The following is a 19,376-nucleotide window of genomic DNA, read 5'->3' as shown; positions in this document are numbered from 1 at the left end:
CCTCCTGATGTGCTCAGAGAACCTGTAAGGGCTTCTGGACCAGTCCTCTACCATTTTATGGCCTCTCCACAAGGAAATAACAGTTTAGGTTGCTTTTTGAAGCTGATAAAACCCAGACTATTCGTTGAGACTTTCTGGAAGAGAAAGGTTCCAGTAAATTTGGTGTTTAACCTTGGGGCACACTCCTTACCCAATCAGCATTTCCACAGAAGTAGGTAATAGAGATATAAGGATGTGGCCTTTCCATTTTAAAGTCAGAAAAACATTAAATAACCCAAAGTATGACCAAGCAGTTGCCTTCTCCACGGCACTTCTCTAGAAACCAGAGCTCCTCTGATAAGAGTGTGCAATCTTCTGATATGCAATAGAAAACAAGACAGTGATGTAAGGAAATAAAAAAAGCCAAAACCCCACAGGAGATGTGTGGGTCACTGCCTAGAAAGGGAATATGACAGCGTTTGTGCAATACTTGTGGCAAAATTTTGTCAAAATGCAGATATTCTGTAAGAGTTAATTAATTTACAGCAGGACAAGCCGCTGCCCTGGAGCACGTGCTGGAGCGGGAGCGTGGCCCTGGGATGCCCCCAGCAAAGTGGATCCTTTTGGGTGGGGAAGGAGGGATGCAGGATGCCCCGAGCGATCCGGGCTGCCACACTCGGGCATAGTCAGGGCCTGCGAGTTGATTTTTGCACTGGGACGGTGGTGCCCTCGCTGCCCCCCTTGCCAGCCGGGAGCTGGGAAGCCCACCAGGTTTGCAAGGGTCACATCTAAGGTCTTAATTGATTGAAAGTGTTATGGCTTGTTATCTGGCCAAATTAGCCAACTCAGTGACTTGTGTTTCCCTCTTTCCTGGAAGCTGGAAAAAAAGCATTTTTCGATACCTTTTAAAAGAAAACGGTGTCATTTTTCAAAAAACGCTGTCATTTGGTTTCTGCTTGCGGGTTCCTGCGAGGGCAGCATCCGCGGTGGCAGGCGGTCCAGCCCCGTTTCTGCTAGGCAGGAGCAGATCTTCTGGCTCCGCTCTGCGTGGCCCAGGGGCTCGCAGCCTGATGCTGCAGCAGTTATGAGTAAGCGCCTCAGTATCTCAATACTTTGAATCGGGGAAGTCAAAAGTCAGTAGTGGTTGTGTGGCTTAGCTCAAGATAACCTGCGAGCTGATTGCTGCCCACTTCACTACGCCCAGTTTGTCATCTCTGCCAGGAACAGGGGGGGTTTTCATGCTGCATGCTTATCTGTAGAGCTTTCCCATCACACACCTCCGAGGACAGTATCCTTGTGGGAACGTGGGCTCTGCACCAGCGCATCGCTGGGAGCTCTGTGGAGAACTTGCCTGGTGCTACCAATGGCCCCTGGGCTGAATTTGTAAGTCACGCAGCTGAAAATATTAAGCCCCGTTCTTCATCTGCCATGTTTTTGGTGTTTTACAGCTTGTTTCTTTTAGTCTCCCACAAAGTTGTACTGACTTTTTGGGCAAAGCCATCTTTGGCTGGCCCCCAGGCCGAACCTGCCAGCCAGGCTGAGGTTTGACCCCACCACTGGAGACCTCCGTGGACAACTTGGTTTTGAATTGCTGTGGGACCTCAAGACTTCTTGGGAGATCTCTCTTTTTCACCTTTTCCTTGGCCAATGCTTGGTCTGTTCCGTACCGGAGCGGTTCCTGTCCCCTCTGCGAGGGATTGCCCACGGAGCCGCCTGCCGCTGCCATGGTCCCCCCTGCCTCGGGGCTCCCCACACCAGAGCTGTTCATCGCAGCGAGCACATCTGTCTCCACATCTGTTCCTGGCCGGCACAACTGCCAACAGATTTTATGTATCAGGCCTCTCCTTTTCCCCGTCTGTTCCATTTGGGATTTTCAACCACTTCTGCAGAATCCGACCACCATCCCAGAACCTTGTATGAACTGGATGATTTTTTTTTTTCCCTTTGGCAAATTTGGGGGTTTTGGGTTCAGGAGATGATTCCCAGTTCCCAAGAATTTCAGGCTATTCTTGTTGCACATATCGGTAGCACAAGCTGGTCTTTCAGCAGGCCTTTGGCTAGCTCCCAAAGGAACAAGACTGGTTCTTTACGATTGTATGACCACCCTGCCTTCTTGTGACACACTCCAAAATCGTTAAACTTTGCAAAGCAGGGGTTTTCTTTTCCTCCACCCCCACCCTCCCTTTTTTTCCCCTCTTCTGCTTGAGATAACAGAACTGCTCAAGCGCTAGCTTTCCTCTTTAAGCTGGCTTGGTGACCCTGCACAAGCTGTAGTCACATCTTCCAGCCTCAGGTTCGTTATTGTTTGGATAGTTTGTTTTGGTTTGTTTTTTTTTTTACCTGTGAATGCAGGGTTAAGAAGCTGAACAAAATAGGGGAATGTCAGCAACAGGTCCTGACCTTCTCTACACCTTTGATCCCTGTAGCTCTAGAATTTGTCTGATCTGTGAGCGTGGGCAGAGCAAAGGCACCACAAACACTGTCAGATTTGGTAAGAATACAAATAAGAATAAGAATACAAATAAGAATAAGAACAGAAAATATTTCTGAAGAAACTCTGGAGGCTGGAGAAAAAGGCAGTAAATGGAAATCCAAACTGTTGGATTAATCCAAAGTGACTCAGTTTGAATTTGGAATGAACAGGAGCATGGAAGTGAATAAATAATGTAATTAGTTAGTGAATTAATGAATGCTAATACGAATGAAATAGGTATTTCAGTGGGAGCCAGGGCATGATAATCAATGTTCATGTTCTGGCTTATTTAGGAATATTATTGAAGAACGAACCGGATGATGCTAGAAATGTGAAAACAAAGCTATCCTAAAAGCTGTGCAAGGTGCTGCTGGTGCCAGAGCTGCAAGCTGGGGTCATCACCCGGGGCAAGGGCTTCTCTGCGTGGAGAAATGGCGATTCCCGTGGGTGCGTGCCTGCATTAACAGGCTTGATAGCCTTGGCGAAAGCCTTGCGTGAACGGAGCAAGTCAGTCTGCCATTGCAGCGTGCTCACCAAGCCTGTAATGGGCGAGGCTAGTGCTGAGCTTGCTTAAGCATGAGCCTTTCTGAACCCGCTCGTGGCTCAGCTGTATTGCCAGGGCCTCGGCGGCTGTGGGAACTGCTTGGCACTTGCTGCCGGGTCCCCAGTGCAGGATTGATCCCCAGTGCCATGAAACCCCTATAGAAACCCCGGCAGCTTGAAACACTGTGGTGCCCAGGGGAGGTGGACCTAAAGGGGCACACAGGAGCTACCGAGCTATCGTATGCTGCTCTCACCTTCGCATCTTTTTGCTGGCATCATTAGCTGGGAGCTGCAACTGTTTGCAGTAGCTGGTTTTGCTCCTTCATCTAGATAAGCATGAAGTTATGATGCTCAGATAAGGCTTCTTTACTGGTGCGAGTATGTAACGCAGCATGGATATGGTGCAGTAGCTTGTGCCTCTCTAGCCTGCCAGGCTCAAGAAAATGGAAATTTCTGAAAATTAGGGAACAGACTTCATTTCCTAGACCCTCTTTACCCTGAAGACATCAATGGCTGCTCGAAGCCACCTGCGCTGCTCTGCCGGGGCAGGTCCGAGGGGAGGTGGAGGACTCAGCGGAGCAGCGCTGAAGGGTGCAGGTAGTGCTCCGGGTGCTTCGGGCTAGGGAGCCCTCTGCGATTCCCCCCTTTTGCCTCCTGTCCTGGGGTGGCAGGTCTGAGGGGTGTCCTCCGGTGCCCCGGCGCTGCTGGCCAGGACGCGAAGCCCATAGGCGCTGTCAGGGGGAACGTGCTACGAAATGGTGTGTGAGTGTTTCGGCAGTAAATGGGATGAATGTGTGGGGGTGAATGGAGCCCTCGGGCAGAGTGACATTTGTGACAGACTCTGCGTTGTGTCCTTTTCCTCCCTTATCTGAAAAGGCAGGCTAGATCTTTGAGTAGATCATGGGGCTTTGGAGGCCATATCTTGTTTTTAAAATCCTCCTTAATAAATGGGCAGCTTTTGACTAATGTAATCCTGCACATGGAAATTACGTTTCATCAGATAACCTCATTAGTAAATGTTATGTTTCGTTTGATAAAGATAAGTGTTCCCTGGGCATCACTGACGTGGCTGCAGTATCCCACCTGAGCAGATGCCCTGTGGTCCCTTATAGATTTCAGCTGCAGCCAGGGCCATGTATTTGGCCACGTAAGAAGCTGGCATGTAAGAAGCTGCAACTGTTGTCTGTGGGAACCCCTCCTGACGGCTCTTCTCGCCGGTCCCGGGAGTGCATGATTTGCCTCCTCCTGAGCTGGATCCAGCCCAACGCCCAGAGACGAGCAGGAGACTTGGTGGGGCCAGGAGGGCCAAGAGCATGAATATGCTTTTATTAACCTGCAGAAATGCTCTGGAACGCTTTCTCTCAGTGGTTATGTTTCAATATTCTGTGCTGAGGGCTTAGTTTAAAGCAATCCAGCTGAGAGAGAGTTTTCCCTTATCCTGGCAAACTTTCTGACCCCAAACTGACCCATCCCTGCTCTCCCTGGGGTTGTAGAGATTCTTTTACCTTTAGTTATACCCTCCCCTCTTCCAGACAGCAATAGAGAAAAGCCAGGTAAGTGCAAAAAGCAGGTCACTAGCAGGGCACCTTGAGCCACATTTGCAGTGTTTAGGGGATGAATACGTAGCTGTTTGCTGCCTCCCACCAGCGCGCGCCCCTCGTTAGGGCGGCTGGTTGAGGAAGGCACATACGCACGGGCAAAACCAGGCTGGGATGCTCCAGCAGCGAGCAGAAACCCTGCTTCGTGCGATGGAGATAAAAGATAACCCCCAGGACTTTGTTCTTGCTGTAAGAGCATCCCAAAGCAGCGCTGCTCCGTAGTGCAGTTCCTGGAGCACCTCTGCCACAGAAACTGCTCTGCTGTTTGTTCAAAGGCCAGTCCCAAGCCAGCAAAATTGAGAAATTTTGTAAAGACTGGTCTTGACCTAAATTACATGAAGTAAAAATCTTTTCTTAGGAAACAGGCTATTAGGAGGAATGTTGTTTACAGTTCTGTAACGGTCCGTGGGAGTCATTGCTTTCTGGAAACAACATGCGTAATATCTGACCAGTTTTTCAGGGGAGAAAGGTTTTAACCCTGCTCGGGGAGATTGAAGGCTGCCAAGCAGAGATAGACTGGGTCAGGAGCACATTGGAAACGATGCTCTGGCTGTTTTTTATGGTGTTAGTTTAAACCTAGTATGCTTATTAAGGCTTATTTAGTATGTACTAATTATTTAATGTGTGTAATTTGTTAAGTATTACCAAATGCATACATGTATGTATTACCCAATACATACCCCGTACATTATGTATTACCAAATACACCGCAAAAGCATAAAGGATTTTAAATGCAAGGGCTAAGGCTTTTGTTTTCACAGATTTTCCCTTTTTCTGCCCAAAGTGATCTGCAGCAAGAAACACCTGGTTTTGGCTGGCCAGTTTCCTCGGTGATGTTCAAGACACCTGGAAGAAAAGAGAAAACATTGGCCAGATGACCTTGACTTGTTTGTTTGCAATCCACTATTGCTGCTTCTTGAAGGCGAGCCAGGGCAGAAGTTGCTCAGGTAGGAGAGGAGAGCAGCCCAGCTCCAGTCTAGCACCAGGCGCTGTCACCAGCGGGACACTGTCAGATGCCACCCTAAGCCCAGCTTGACCAAGCTGTTGCACAGTGTGGGGCACTTCCTACAGAGATAATGAAAGGCAGTAGAGAAGAGGAAAGCCAGGGAAAGGAAGACGACTCAAAGGAGCCAGCTGTTGCTCAGGATTCAGCTGAAACGGATGGAAATGTGTCTGTCACCTGCTGCCCACTCTCTGCCCAGGCTGGAGCAAAGGTGTGACCACTGGCCAGCCCAGGTTGTACTAGAAAGCTTTTCAGCATCATGGGAAATGCCAGTGGGAAGGGTAGCCAGAAGAGTTAACAAAAAAAAATCTAAACAACTGTCCTGTAAGTCCCTGAAGTGATGAGAAGCAGTGGTGGGATGCTCACCTCTTCAGATCTCAGAAGTTACTTCTGGCAGCTTTAACATCTCTTCTGGTTACTCAAATCCTTTGGCTTCCCTGGCCAGCAAATGAAACTGGCAGCAGCTCAGCAACCTGGGATTACAGTCCTTTCAGCTTAAACAATTCAGTGTATTTGCCTCTCTGTAGGCTTTTGTTTCTGTGTTTTCTGATTTTTATCATGGAAGCGATGCGCTTGGTTTCAGTTCCCACACCACACATCGCACCCTGCAGAAGCAGTCTGCCTCGGCGCAGGGTGCCCTCTGCATTCAGTGAGAGACCTTCCCAAGACCAGGCTCTGCCCAGGTTTGACTATTTTGTGTTTTTTTTGCCTATACATCTTGAAAATGAAAGCCTTAAGGCAGTGAACAGCACTGTATAGGTTGAGTGTGAATTTGAAAGGTTGCACAGCCAGCCTCATAACTTCCTCTGCCCTTGCGCGTACAGCCTTGCCCTCCCAGGACCGCTAAAAACCTCTTCTCTGTGTCTTGGTGAGTGTGGTTTGAAACAGCATCTTTCCTTTTCTGAAATGACTTTTCAATAGGTTGGCCAGATGGCAAACGGATGATGCACCACGCTGGCAGCAGAGTCCCTCTGCACACCGAAAACCCTTGCCTTCCATTCAGGGTATTTGAAAACACTCCCAAGAATTCTAAATTGTCTTATAATCCTGGCACTAGTATTCCTGAAGAGCAGACAGCATGAAATATGAATTACAGATGCTCTAAACTCTGTTAATCTGTACTAATGCAGGAAGTAAAATGTTTCCAGAAGAGCAAAATGGAAAGAAAACAGATTTCCCTGTGCTCTGCCCTGTGCGGATGGACCCACCGCAAGGTAATGTGAAGGAGTCGTGAAAGAATACGCTTGTAGGTGTGAGCTGGGCTTATGAAAGGTTGCATGAACCATGCTGTAATTAGAGCTCTCTTCTGCTTAATTAGTTGATTAAGCTCCAGTGTGGTCTTTTAAGCAGTCAGTAGCGTTTCTCTGTGCTTGGCTCGCGAGTTGTAGTCTGGCATCGGTGAGCGATGGGTCGATCTGCTCGAGGGTGGGAAGGGGAGGCTGAGGGGAGACCTTATCGCTCTCTGCAACTGCCCGAAAGGGGGTTGTAGCGAGGTGGCGGTTGGTCTCTTCTCCCAAGTCACTGGCGATAGAATGAGAGGAAGCGGCCTCAAGCGGCGTCAGGGGAGGTTTGGGTTGGATATTGGGAAAACGTCTTCCCTGCCAGAGCGGTCAGGCCCTGGCACAGGCTGCCCAGAGAGGTGGGGGAGGCACCAGCCCTGGGCGTATTTAAAAGACATGTAGACGTGGAACTTCAGAGCCTGGTTCAGGAGGCCTGGGGGTGTTGGGTTGGGGGTTGGACTTGATGATCCTGGAGGTCTTTTCCAACCTTAATGATTCTGTGATATCATCCCCACCCATAGGTACGCCACATTATAGCTGATGCTCTACACTGACTTTGCTGATATTTTTCAGTATTGTGCAGAAAGCTGGAATGAACCATAAAATAAAAGAAGAAACTGATGCTCTCCACCTTGCATCAGTTTTAGCAGTCATGCATCATTTATGGTTTACTTGTGTAAGCTGTTGTTCAAGTACTTTAATGCCTCCTCTGTCTGGGCCCGGTTTCCCAGCTTATTGCAACTCCAAGGATGCGCTGAGCCTCCTCAAGAGCTGCGTCAGAGAAGCGCTGTTTAGAGAGGTACTATCTCATGCCTGGTTCTTTCAAAATTCAATGTTTTGCTACTGCCTGCTCTTGCTAAACCTCTGGCAGTGACTAATGGCACGGGCATTGGCTTGTGGGATGGCGTCCTTCTGCGTTTCCTCTTTACCGCTGTATGTGTTTGCTCTGCTGAAGCCTTATTAGTTTTATAACCCAATGGATTAGCTGCGTCACGCTGCTAATAACAGTCTGGTGTCATCCTGGCTTTTCTCAGTCACTGAGAGGGGAATCACTGGGCTGTGCACCCTTTCATTTCTCTACTTGTCACATCTTGTCTATCTGTAACGACCTTCACAAATTTTCTGGTTCCTTGGACATAATTCTGCTCAATTACTTACTCATGTGGTTTATCTCACTGGCAAGGGTCTATGACTTCCCCAAAATACCTCTATGCCAAGTATCTTTGACTTAAAATTCACACAACGCCTAGCTGGGCAGGTTCTCAACCCACCTCATGCCCCAAAAGCCAGCTCGGTGAATCCACTGCATTAATTTGGAAACCAATGTGCGCTTCCACACGTTGGCAAAAGTATCGTTTTTCTCTGACGGTTCAGATTCTAAAAAAACGTAATTGTCTGTGTTTAAGAAATGTAACTCGCAAATACATTCTTCACTTTATGAAAATACAACTTAAGGCAATCCTGAGGGGAAAAAAAACAACAATCCAGGCTAAATTAGACATCCTTCGCTACTACTTTTATTTCTGTTGTTACAATCATCGTTACTGTATTTCTACTGCAATAACCCCGAGAGACCTGCTCACGGTCCCATTTTGGCTTGGCACGGAGCCGACAAACACAAATTCTTCACTCTTTGCTCCAGAGTTTGAAGATAACATGGGTTGAAAATAAATTTGTAGTAGTATTAAAATAAATATGATCTGCTGTCACAATAAATATATTAAATAAATAAAGACTGCGTGGCGTGCAGGTATACTGCACTGCAATTGTGTCGTAGAATTTCAGGAAAACACGCTGGCTTCAAACCTAATTATGCACATATTTTTTAAAAAATAACATTTTCTCTTTTTTTTTTTTCCTCCTGCCTTCAGAAACTAAATATTCTGGTAATTTTTGCAGATGTCTGCAGGAGAGCACATTAATGGATCTGCCTTCTAATCTGTATTTCTTTTATTTCACTTACATAGTTTTATTCAAGCCTCGACATACTCTAATTATTACAGTGCACAAACCCCACAATTGAATTAATAAGTAAGTTTTTAGTCATTATCCCTTTGAACATTATGACTCTGTACAAATACAAAAGCTCTCTATAAATAAAATAAATACGTTAAAAGCTGCAATAAGACATAAATATCTGATAATACATATGTAAAACATTCATGTCGATGCTGTGCTGTCCCTTCGTGGTGCTCTGTGTCAGCTTTGCAGGATTCCGTCAGAACCGGCTCTAGTGTTGGGTAAAAGACGTGCCCCCCAGCTAGCTGGGTTGCCAGCACCCATCAGCAGGGCTTCTAGCACATCTCCTCCAGCTTTTCAAAGTACCTCTGGTAGCGCGTCAGGGCGTACGGCAGGGTCATCTCGGTCATCGGGCAGGACCCGTCTTTCTTGGGTTTCTAGAACAAAAATAATAGGTGATAGTCATGATATGGGAGCGAATAAAAAGAGCATATTGCTGCGGAGTTGTCGGTGGTTGTTCAAGGTGATACTTAATCAGAAGGAAAGAGAGACCTTCACGAATGAATGGGAAGAAGACTTCTGAGGATCGGGAATGCTTCCTGCTTTGCTCACTGAGATGTGGCTTAGGGTTTTTTCTTATTAATCTCCTGGCTAATGACAAGCCCAGGATTTGTCAAAGGGGGTGATGCATCTTCTAGAAAACTGTAAAGTCCATCCAGACTCTGTGAATTTCAGGTACCTTCTGTAAAACCGCTGCTGAGCGGCAGCTATAATGCTCAGCAGTGCAAAATTAAGAGTACATGGAGATGGTATCAAAATTTTGCCACCAACCTTAGTTGACCAGGATGCTGAGTTGCTTAGTTTCCTATGTTTTGAAAACAAAAGAGCCATCCATTCATGGTAATTTTGCATTTTTACCTGTTTAATCACTATAAATAACGGATGAGAAACTTACTGTATATGTTTCATTTAAACTTGATATTATGTGGGCCACATTCTTCTCCATCAGAGACACGTGTGTTCTCATTTGATCGTTCCTAGAGTTATTTTTCAGGTGTTGTGTGGTTCTTTCAAGGTGACAGGGAACAAAGTGGCACTGAAAAAAAAAAATATATCAAACAGCAGCAAGGTTATATTCTGCCAAATGAGCTAAATGTTATCTTTCATTAAATTCAAAAACTAATTGCATGCAGAGCAGAAACAGATATTACCTATTGCTACTCAATTTCTGTACAATTAGGGAAAGGGGTGCTTTTCTAGGTTTACTGGGATTTGATAAAAATCTACAGCAGGAGAGAAAAAAGCATATAACATCCAAAAAAGTAATTACAGAGGTAAAACAGAGAAAATTGTTGTGAAAGAGGATTGAAATCCGTTGGGGTTGCAGCTTTATCAACACCTCTCCGAGTAGCCCAAGATTAGATCTGCTAATTGCATTTTACAGCCACCATCTCTGTGTGGAAGGACAGAAGCACCACGCTCTTCTGTCTATAAAATGCTGCTCTTCACCGTCCTTAACGTTGCAAACTCTAAACATTTTTTTTCTCTAAAGATAAGGCCTCCCAACAACAGGCTGCCTGTTCTTAGTTATTTTTTCATGAAGCTCTTTTCAGTTCACAGAGCCTGAGAAATCTGCAGACCACAGGCTGAAAACCACCGATCAACAAGGCTGTGTGCGATAACCTGTCGTGCCTGCAAATCGCTTCCTTCGGAGACGAACTCCATTATGCTTTATAACTCCACTCGTCTGCCGGCCGAGAGGTAAGAGCATTTTAGCATTTCCAGTACTAACTGTATTCACCTCTTTCTGTTCTAAGTGTTGGCGGGTCGCGTTCAGGGTCTGCACCTCATACAGTAGTGCTGAGAACAGCCTCAGTGTTAAGCTCCCTGCGAGAGCTCCTGAGATTGACTTCAGTAGGAGTATGACCAAGTCTCAGAGACCCTGGTCTCAGAATTGGTTATTTATTTGCATAACTGTTTGCATACAAGGAATTTAACTGAATTTGGTAGAGCTGCTCACGAACATACCGTTAGCACGTATATTCCCTTTTTGTGAGATTCGGTCTTTTTTAGTAGGCTAACTCTCTCTTTCTCTCAAGATCTGCTACAAAGCATCATTTCCCAAACGATTAACAACAGCAGTAATGAAGAAGATTTAAAAGTCTTACCTGAAATCTCTGGGCAGGTACTAGAAGAAAGATCTAAAATTAAAAAAAAAAAAAAAAAAGAAAGAAAGAAAATAGCGTTAGAAGGTATTTCTCTTGTAGGTGACTGCCACATTGTTAAGCATCTCTAACTACATATCGTCTTCATCAGGTTTTCTATTTCTGAACTTCCTTTGGGGAAACAATTGCAGCGCCAGCTTCTGAGGAGAGGTTGACATGCAGTACCTTCAGCATCTCAAGTTTAACAGACAAAACACATAAACTAGAGCTGAAACTAGCCCAGACTCGATTTTAAACTTCATTCAAAAGAACTGTAGCAAATGAAGAAAAGATAATGACCCACCTCCTTGTCTGCTAGCTTCGCTAGAGCCTGGAAGTTTACTTGAAATTCACTTATTGCACTGCCCATCGAGCCAGATAAGCAGCAACTCAATAAGAAGATATAGGGCAACAGCATTTTTGCTCCCAGGAAAGCTACGTTTGATTTATGCCTTTTTAACACCACACGCTGCCTTTATATACTCATGTACACCTTGAATATTAAATCGAAGGGAAAGTTTTCTCATATAGGAAAAGGCACAAGAACATGGTGTGAATTATTATAGGCACTGTGGGATGCCTCAGTGGGGACAGGTTGGGGGTTTCCTTCCCTCTGACATCAAATAAGGGGAAAATACCTTTGTAGATAAGAGATGTCATTTTCTTACACGATATCAAAAACTCATCACAGGAAATAGGAGTATTCCTTGTATAACACACATTTTCAGTGGTTCTATTCTTATTTTTGCATCATGTAATCAGATAGATGGAGACCTGGAGACCTAAATAGTTCTTACATTTCACTCAGTAATATGACATCCTTTGTTCAATAGGATTTTCTAACATAAACTGCAGTTCTAGGTGTAGTAAAAAATAACAGCAAGTTCTTAGAAATGCACAGACCCTAACACCTCTTAACCAATTTGACTTCTCTAGCCTTCCTCCTTCACCCTCGCTCTTCTCAAATTCAGCATATAATACAGAGCTGGGAAAAGCATGGGTTTAATTAGCAACAGCCAAACAGTAAAAGCATGGGAGGCATTAATGGCAGAAATTAGCAGTCCTGGCATCAAGTAAAAACCTTGTCCTTCAACGTTAGTGGAAAAACTCTATGTAGTGAAAAAGCCTGAAATGTTTATAAATGGCTAAAAACTACTTTCAGCTATCTGGCAAGGGTTTCTGAGAGGGTAACAGTCATTCATTGAAAGGTTACGATTTTCCAGCAAAATCAGACAGATCACCCAACAATGTAGAAGAGTCATCTGGTTTTCCATAGATACCTGCCTGAGAGTCACAGAAACAAAGGAGACCTTGTGCATATCAAATAATTAATTTCTCAAGATATAATTTTATGACCAGAGCTGTTTAAGCCTTGTTGAAAACACTGCTAAGCTAAACTTTTAACTATTTTAAAATATTAAAACACCTATGTTTGTCCTAAAATTCAGCAAGAAAGGTATAACTAGAGGTTTAAAAAGACCCTCTTGAAAAGATCTTTTGATGTTAACTGGAAAAGCTCCCCAAAAAGCTTTTAACACTAGGCTCATAGAGCATCCTATCATCAGAGCACATCCAAAGGAACACAGGAGGCCTCCCAGCTGAAAATGTCTGGATCCTGGGAGAACACAAGGGGAATAACACAACATATACATACGTTCCTCCATAGAAATCAGCGTTTGACTACTCTTAGAGACAGGACTGATAAGACGGAATTTGCCTGACCTGCTATGGCCACCCTTTCCTGGAGGGAAAGGGATAAAAAGTGTCTATGATAAACTAGGCAGAAGAAAAGCAGATCCACACTGTGGATACAGAGCAAATATTTTGTTATATTTCATAGAATCACAGAATGGTTTGGGCTGGAAGGGACCTTTAGAGGCCACCCAGTCCAACCCCCCTGCAGGGAGCAGGGACATCTCCAACCAGACCAGGTCACTCAGAGCCCTGTCCAGCCTGACCTGGGATGTTTCCAGGGATGGGGCATCGACCACCTCTCTGGGCAACCTGGGCCAGGGTTTTGCCACTCTCACAGTAAAAAATTTTTCCTTACATCCAGTCTAAATCTGCCCCGCTTTGGTTTAAAACCATCACCCCTCCCCTTGTCCTGTCACAACAGGCCTTGCTAAAGAGGTCACCCCCATCCTTCCTACAGCCCCCTTTAAGCACTGAAGGGCTGCAATAAGGTCTCTTCCCCAGGCTGAACAACCCCAGCTCTCTCAGCCTTTCTTCATAGGAAGGCTATTTCACAAATAGTGAAATACCAATAATTAAATAATTAAAAATATTAGTACAGAAATTAGCACGTCTATCATACCATATCATATGCTAATAGAGTATATATTTTATTATATTTAACACGAATTAAAGGAGTAAATGTTTATTATTGCTATATTGGCAAACAATCTAATCTTTTGGGGCTGTCACCAGCATCTGAATCACCAACAACATCTTGGCCATTTTTGAAATAATGAAAAATTTTGCCCCAAACTTATCACACCCATGGCGACATACCACCAAAGCATGATTTGGGAGAGGAACAAGATGCACATGATTTTTAATAACACAAGACTTCTGTCCATCATCCATGGATAGAACGATGGCAGTTCTTTGTATCACAGCAACAATGAGTCTTGCAGAATTTGAATAAAGAAAGAGTTGTGACATTACAGGAGGTACGTGGGAGTAGAATGGAAAAAATGTATGAAGGCAACATAGGATAAGTGCCTCCCAGTAAAATGCCATTCACCCAACTGCAGCAGAAACAAATGAGATCAATATGTAAGGTTCCGTTTCCCACCTGAGTGCAAATACCTTGTCTGTCAGTCTTTGTGGCCGTAAGGTAGAGTGAAATCAGAACTGACATACATTACATAGGAATTAAAAAAAATCAGGTAAATGAAGATATCACAGTGGTTAAAAAGTGTCAAGGAAGGGTGGGCAGTTGGGAGAAAAATACTAAGATACTGTGAGATAGGCAGTGCAGCGAGTGGAGAGCAGCATCTGAAAGGACAGGGTGGACTGCAAAGAAATGAGAAGGAAGACAAAATGATTTGGATGGGTCAGCAGCTCCTGGGGAGACAGTCGTGTGTCCGTGGCATTCCTCCGGGCCTGACTTGGAGCTGAACTGAGTGTTCAAATCAGGGGATGAGAAAGCCTACTCCCCCCAGTTCTCTATAAAGTGGTGCGTTAAGTTACACATAAAAAGCAAACTGGACTAGTGAAGGCTGGCTCTTCTGATCGCTGGCCTTTAGAACAAGTTTGGGAAGAAACATGTTAAAGATACAGGAATAAATGGTAGAATAAGACAAAACGTAGCACTGATTGCTGTAGATGGATCATACCAGAGTCACCAGATATCCTTTTTGGATAAGAGAGTTCATCCTACAAGAAAACAAGGATCCTAGGTGTCTGGGATTTAGTCCAGCACTGTATCAAACAAAAACATATTGGTTAATCTGGAGGAGATGTGAAAGTATTAAGGCAGATGAATAGTTTTCTGGGCTGTGGTAAGAGTCACGTTGAAAAGGAAAGTTATTAGGCTGAAGTAGGTAACTAATGACTGGCCTCAAGATGCAGTCTCTGTCCTACTGTCCTTAACCACGTCGTTGACCAGCTGAACAAAGAACTCAGACAATGGAAGAGCTTGGCTTGATTATCTGGGTAAGTGAAGGCTGAGAATAAGTGCAGTCTCTAAACAGATCAGTAGATAAGAGCAGGAAGAACATATCTTAGGTACATGACAACGTTCAGACAAATTCAAACGGGGAAGAGCCCAGCCACCAGACGTTTAGGTTGGAAATATAAAAGTTTGTAACCATTAGTTGTTCTTCTACCAACCAGATTCTACCACCCCATTTTTCTACCAACTGGTTTGTTCCAACCAGTTTTATAAAGGAGCATTGACAGATTTCTAGAAGGGATGACACAATAATACGCGTTGCAGGAGACTGGAAACAGTGACTCAGGTAGTCCCTTCTGCTCCTCAGCCTTTCACATTCATACTTTCATATTCACAGATTTATAAACTCTGGAAGGCTGAATACTCTGCCGAGTATTAGCCAAAGGAGACAGATCAAAAGTGAAGAAATCATTCCCACTAAACCATCCCACAGTAGCAAAATCACTGATTTAGAGAATAGATTTCGTATTGGTGGGAAAATAGTGTGTGTGAAACAGAAGACTCTTACCAGAAACAATGCCAGTAACTAAGTCTCCTAATTAATGACTTTTGGAGACTATTCCAGAAGTCAGACCGGTTGCAGAGTCAGGATATGGTCTCGGCATCATCCATCGGCAACGTGGAAAAGCATTGCCATGGAGAAAGCAGCAACAACAGAGACCGACGGCATTGTGCTCCTGAAAAACTGAGTTATAAGGAGGCAGCTACAGGGCAGAAGACAGCACGGAAATGGAGTATAACCTAGTATCACCTCTCCAGAAGAGTTGTATTTGCTTCTGGAAGATGAGTATGACTTTTATCTTTGACTTTGGCAATGTTCCTACAGCCTGCTGTGCCAGTAATGTCTCAGTAAAATGAATACTAACAACCTCTCTCAAGATCTGTAGCAGCCATAGCTCAGGTTTTGTGAATCTTTTTCACATTCATAAAAAGTAGGATTATCACCAGACTATGACCATAGAGAAAGCCTGAATTTTTAGCCACAAAACAACCTGCTGGCTGCCAGTTTATGGTACGGTCCAGGCTTACTTAATCTATCAGTTTTATGTTACTCATTTTAATTACAGGTGATGCTGAGATTGAGGACACCAGGCTGCTGTTTGCCTCTGTTACCCAGCCACGAACTTAACCTGGTACGAGACTGGCTTCTCAGTTGTTTTCCACAGAGGAAGCACAGTAAGCACTAAAATATGTTGGCAAATTTATTAATCAATGTTGGAGTTGGCTCAAAGCGTAGGCATATCAAATTCCCAAGACTGGCCGCTTGCCTGGTTAACCTATAGGTGAGCCTGAGATGGCTCCGGCCTGGAGAGGCGCTGCCGGAAAGAGGCGAGGGTGTTCCACGGCATCTGCAGCTGGCAACGTGTCCCTGCGGCTAGTCCTGGGGGACTTCTGCTCCTCAGGAGCAGGATGCAAGAGCCCCAGAGAAGGGAGGAAGGGGCAGTGCTTTGGCTTTTTTTTTTTTTTTTTTTTTTTGGTCTTGTTGGACTTCTTTCGAACTGGAAGATGAAGAGGGACTATGGAGCAAAGAGGAAGAGTTGCTTCTTGCAACAGGCATGGGAGAAGACTGGTAGAAGGGGGCAGAGGAAGCCTGTGGGCCCTAGAAGAAAATGAACTTGAGCAGCCAAGTTTCCTACCCACAATGACCTGGAACCTTCCTACCTTCCCCAAACCTGCCTCAAAACTCTGCTACTCCTTTCCAACCCCTTTGTAGACCTCAGAGCATCTAGGAAGTGTTGAGTAACCTCTGATTAAACAGTGCCCAATGGCACTAGCTGTGCAAGAGCTGGAGTCCACAGACCACGTCTTCTAGATCTGACAATATAGAGCTCTTGACACACTGTTATCCTTACAATGCTCTATTAGGTGATTTCTTAATGCGCTTTGGGCATGTGATCGTGATTAACAATGTTCTTTGGTGATCTAAAGTTGTGAGAGATTGACTTTCTCATTAGGGAAATAAAGGTCAGTTGCAAAACTCCAGATGTAGCTTAGAATTTCAGACTTGCCTAACATCCAGGATTTTTTCTCAGGTTCTTTTCCAGGACAGACTGGCATGTTGAAAGTATTTAACAAACTACACTAAGATCACAAATGTCAGAAAATCAGCAATATTAGGAGTTTATGTTTTCACAGGTGCACAGAAAAGGATAAACAACGGTTGAGGACTTCACCAGAAGCAGATGAGTTTTTTTGTATGGCAGGGAAAGTGTTATTTCCCCCTTCCCTGTTTTCTTCAGAGAAAGAAATAACTTACACACTTTAAAGTGATTTGAACTCCCAGTTCTTCATCCTCATGAACATTGATACGAACAACAGCTCTTGCAGCAGTTTCTGTCATTATATCTGACAACGGACCTGCATATTATCCATTGATTTCCTCTTTAACCCTTTCAGAGGTATGATTTCATGCCAGTTTTGTAACTACTTGTTTTGCTGTTGCGAGCAGGATCTGTATTATACTACCTACCAAGCAGTATAAAACATGCACCCTTGCTAAAGGTATTATGTCTGTTTTCATTTTTCCTCTAGTTCCCTCTTATTTTTCTAATAAATAAATTTAAAAAATCAGACTTAGCATGTGACTAAGAAAGCGTATGACACAGGTAGACTTGGTGGCAAAAAACTGCATGGAATTTCAACTACGTTATTTAGCAATCTCCCTCCAGATACAGTTAGGAAGCATTTCTGAATGCTTTCTAATTTTGTTCTAATTTAATTAGGAAGCCGTTTTTCTTTGGGTTCTTTCCAGTTTTTAGAAGTTGCTGGAGTCACTCACCTATAAGCATGGGGTTGCTTTGGTCAGCTGCCATCGAGCTGGCTGTGGAACAATGGGAGCTCTTTGCATTTAATGTGAAAAGCTGCTGCAATTTATTTTCACATTTGGGTATGTCCAACAAAACTCACGTTGGTGCATGACAACTGTCAGTCCACAGGACAGATTTGCAGAAAATTATGAGCAAATAAAAGTAGGTTTGGTAACGAAGGTAATATTGTTTTAGAAATAGCTTCTGTTCTATTTCCAACAATTTTTGTAGGCAGGTGTAAAATTGGGAAAGAACACTATATGCCGTTAAGTCAAACATCTCTACTTAAGGAGAGGCCACCTGTCTGGGTTTCACACTCCGTGCATCAGAACGGTTTTTGAACCATCACGATGACCTCTATTAAATTTCTAAAAGAGGAAGCTGAAGCAGGAGGGCTAGCGCCCAGCAGCAGCTGCCCTGCGCAAGAGACGCGGCTCTCCTTGCGAGGACGCGGCGGAGGGTCCTCACACATTTCATCTCTAACGGCATTTGTCTGTTTGCACGACGCCTTTTTGAGTCCTCCCAAGATGTTAACTTCAAGAATATCTTACGCCACTTAGTTTAGTCATTCTTTCCCTATTTTTCATACGGATTTGAAGGAAAGTTCCCCTCAAATGAAACTAAAACGGAGCAATCCTACAATCAGATATATGACTACACTTTATCCTCTTCCTGCACTGAGCACAGAGAGATTGATGTGGAATTTCTGCAGTTTGTATTCTACATTTCCTACTAAGGAAGGTGAATTATCAGATCACATACACCTCAGACTTGTAAACCATTTCCTGACTGTCATCTATTGCTGTGAGAGAGGGATGCATCACACTTACACTACCGACAGCGTCATGGTGAACCACTGCTCACCCACAGCCCCGAGGACTCATGCTGTTGCTGGAAATACTCGAGCATACACCGTTACTAACAGGACTGGCATTGCTACAGCCAGCCAGGTAGCTATGGCAGCTCCGATGATGCCGTGCCACCTTTTTGCATGCCAGCCGTTGATCCCGTGCTGGCTCTGATTCAATGGTGCGTAACGGGCAGAATGAGCAGACATCAAAGCCAGCATCGGAAATGTGGTTTCTGAGACAAAAGCACCAAGCTGGATTGCTGCGGGGATCCGCAGATTGGCTTTAAAAGCAGGGTTCAGCAATAAGCCTCACACTCCCCACAGCTCAGTGACTCCCAGGTCTGTTCACCACTTAATCAGACTGTCGGAAAAAGGTGGCTTGTCTGTGGGATGATCTGCTGTCACTCAGCTCCTGTCTGATGACAGGGCTGGAGGATTTGTCTTCCAACAGGTGACCTCTCTGCTCTGAGGGCGAGGGCTGGAGCTGGGGCCAGCTGCAGTTTTCCATCTCCATAGCTGCTGTACTGCAGAGGCACTGGGTCATGGCAGCAGGCTGGAAACATTTTTAAACCCTCTGAAGTTATTACTTTACAATAGTTTTTTGTTTTTAATAAGAGCACTAACAGCTTCTGGTGACAGGGGGAATCACTGGGTGCTACTGGGGATCCCCAGGACAGGGCAGGCAGGAGAGGTTGGGGAAGAGGAGCCGTGAGGATGAGCAGAGGGGCCATGGGATGAAGAGTGGGGCCGAGGGGATAAAGAGAAGGGCCGTGGGATGAGGTGAGGGGGCAAGGGATGAGGAGAAGGGCCAGGGGGATGAGGAGAAGGGCTGTGGGGATGATGATGGGGGCTGTGGAGATGAGGAAGGGGGCTGTGGGGATGAGGAAGGGGGCCGTAGGGATGAGGAGAGGGGCTGAGAGGGAAGGAGAGGGGCCATAGGGATGAGGAAATGGGCCATGGGGATAGAATCATAGAATAGAATCATGAAATGGTTTAGGTTG

The sequence above is a fragment of the Phalacrocorax carbo genome, chromosome 8 (genome assembly GCF_963921805.1).
Source record: "Phalacrocorax carbo chromosome 8, bPhaCar2.1, whole genome shotgun sequence".
NCBI lineage: Eukaryota > Metazoa > Chordata > Aves > Suliformes > Phalacrocoracidae > Phalacrocorax > Phalacrocorax carbo.
This window is presented reverse-complemented; position numbering follows the sequence as displayed.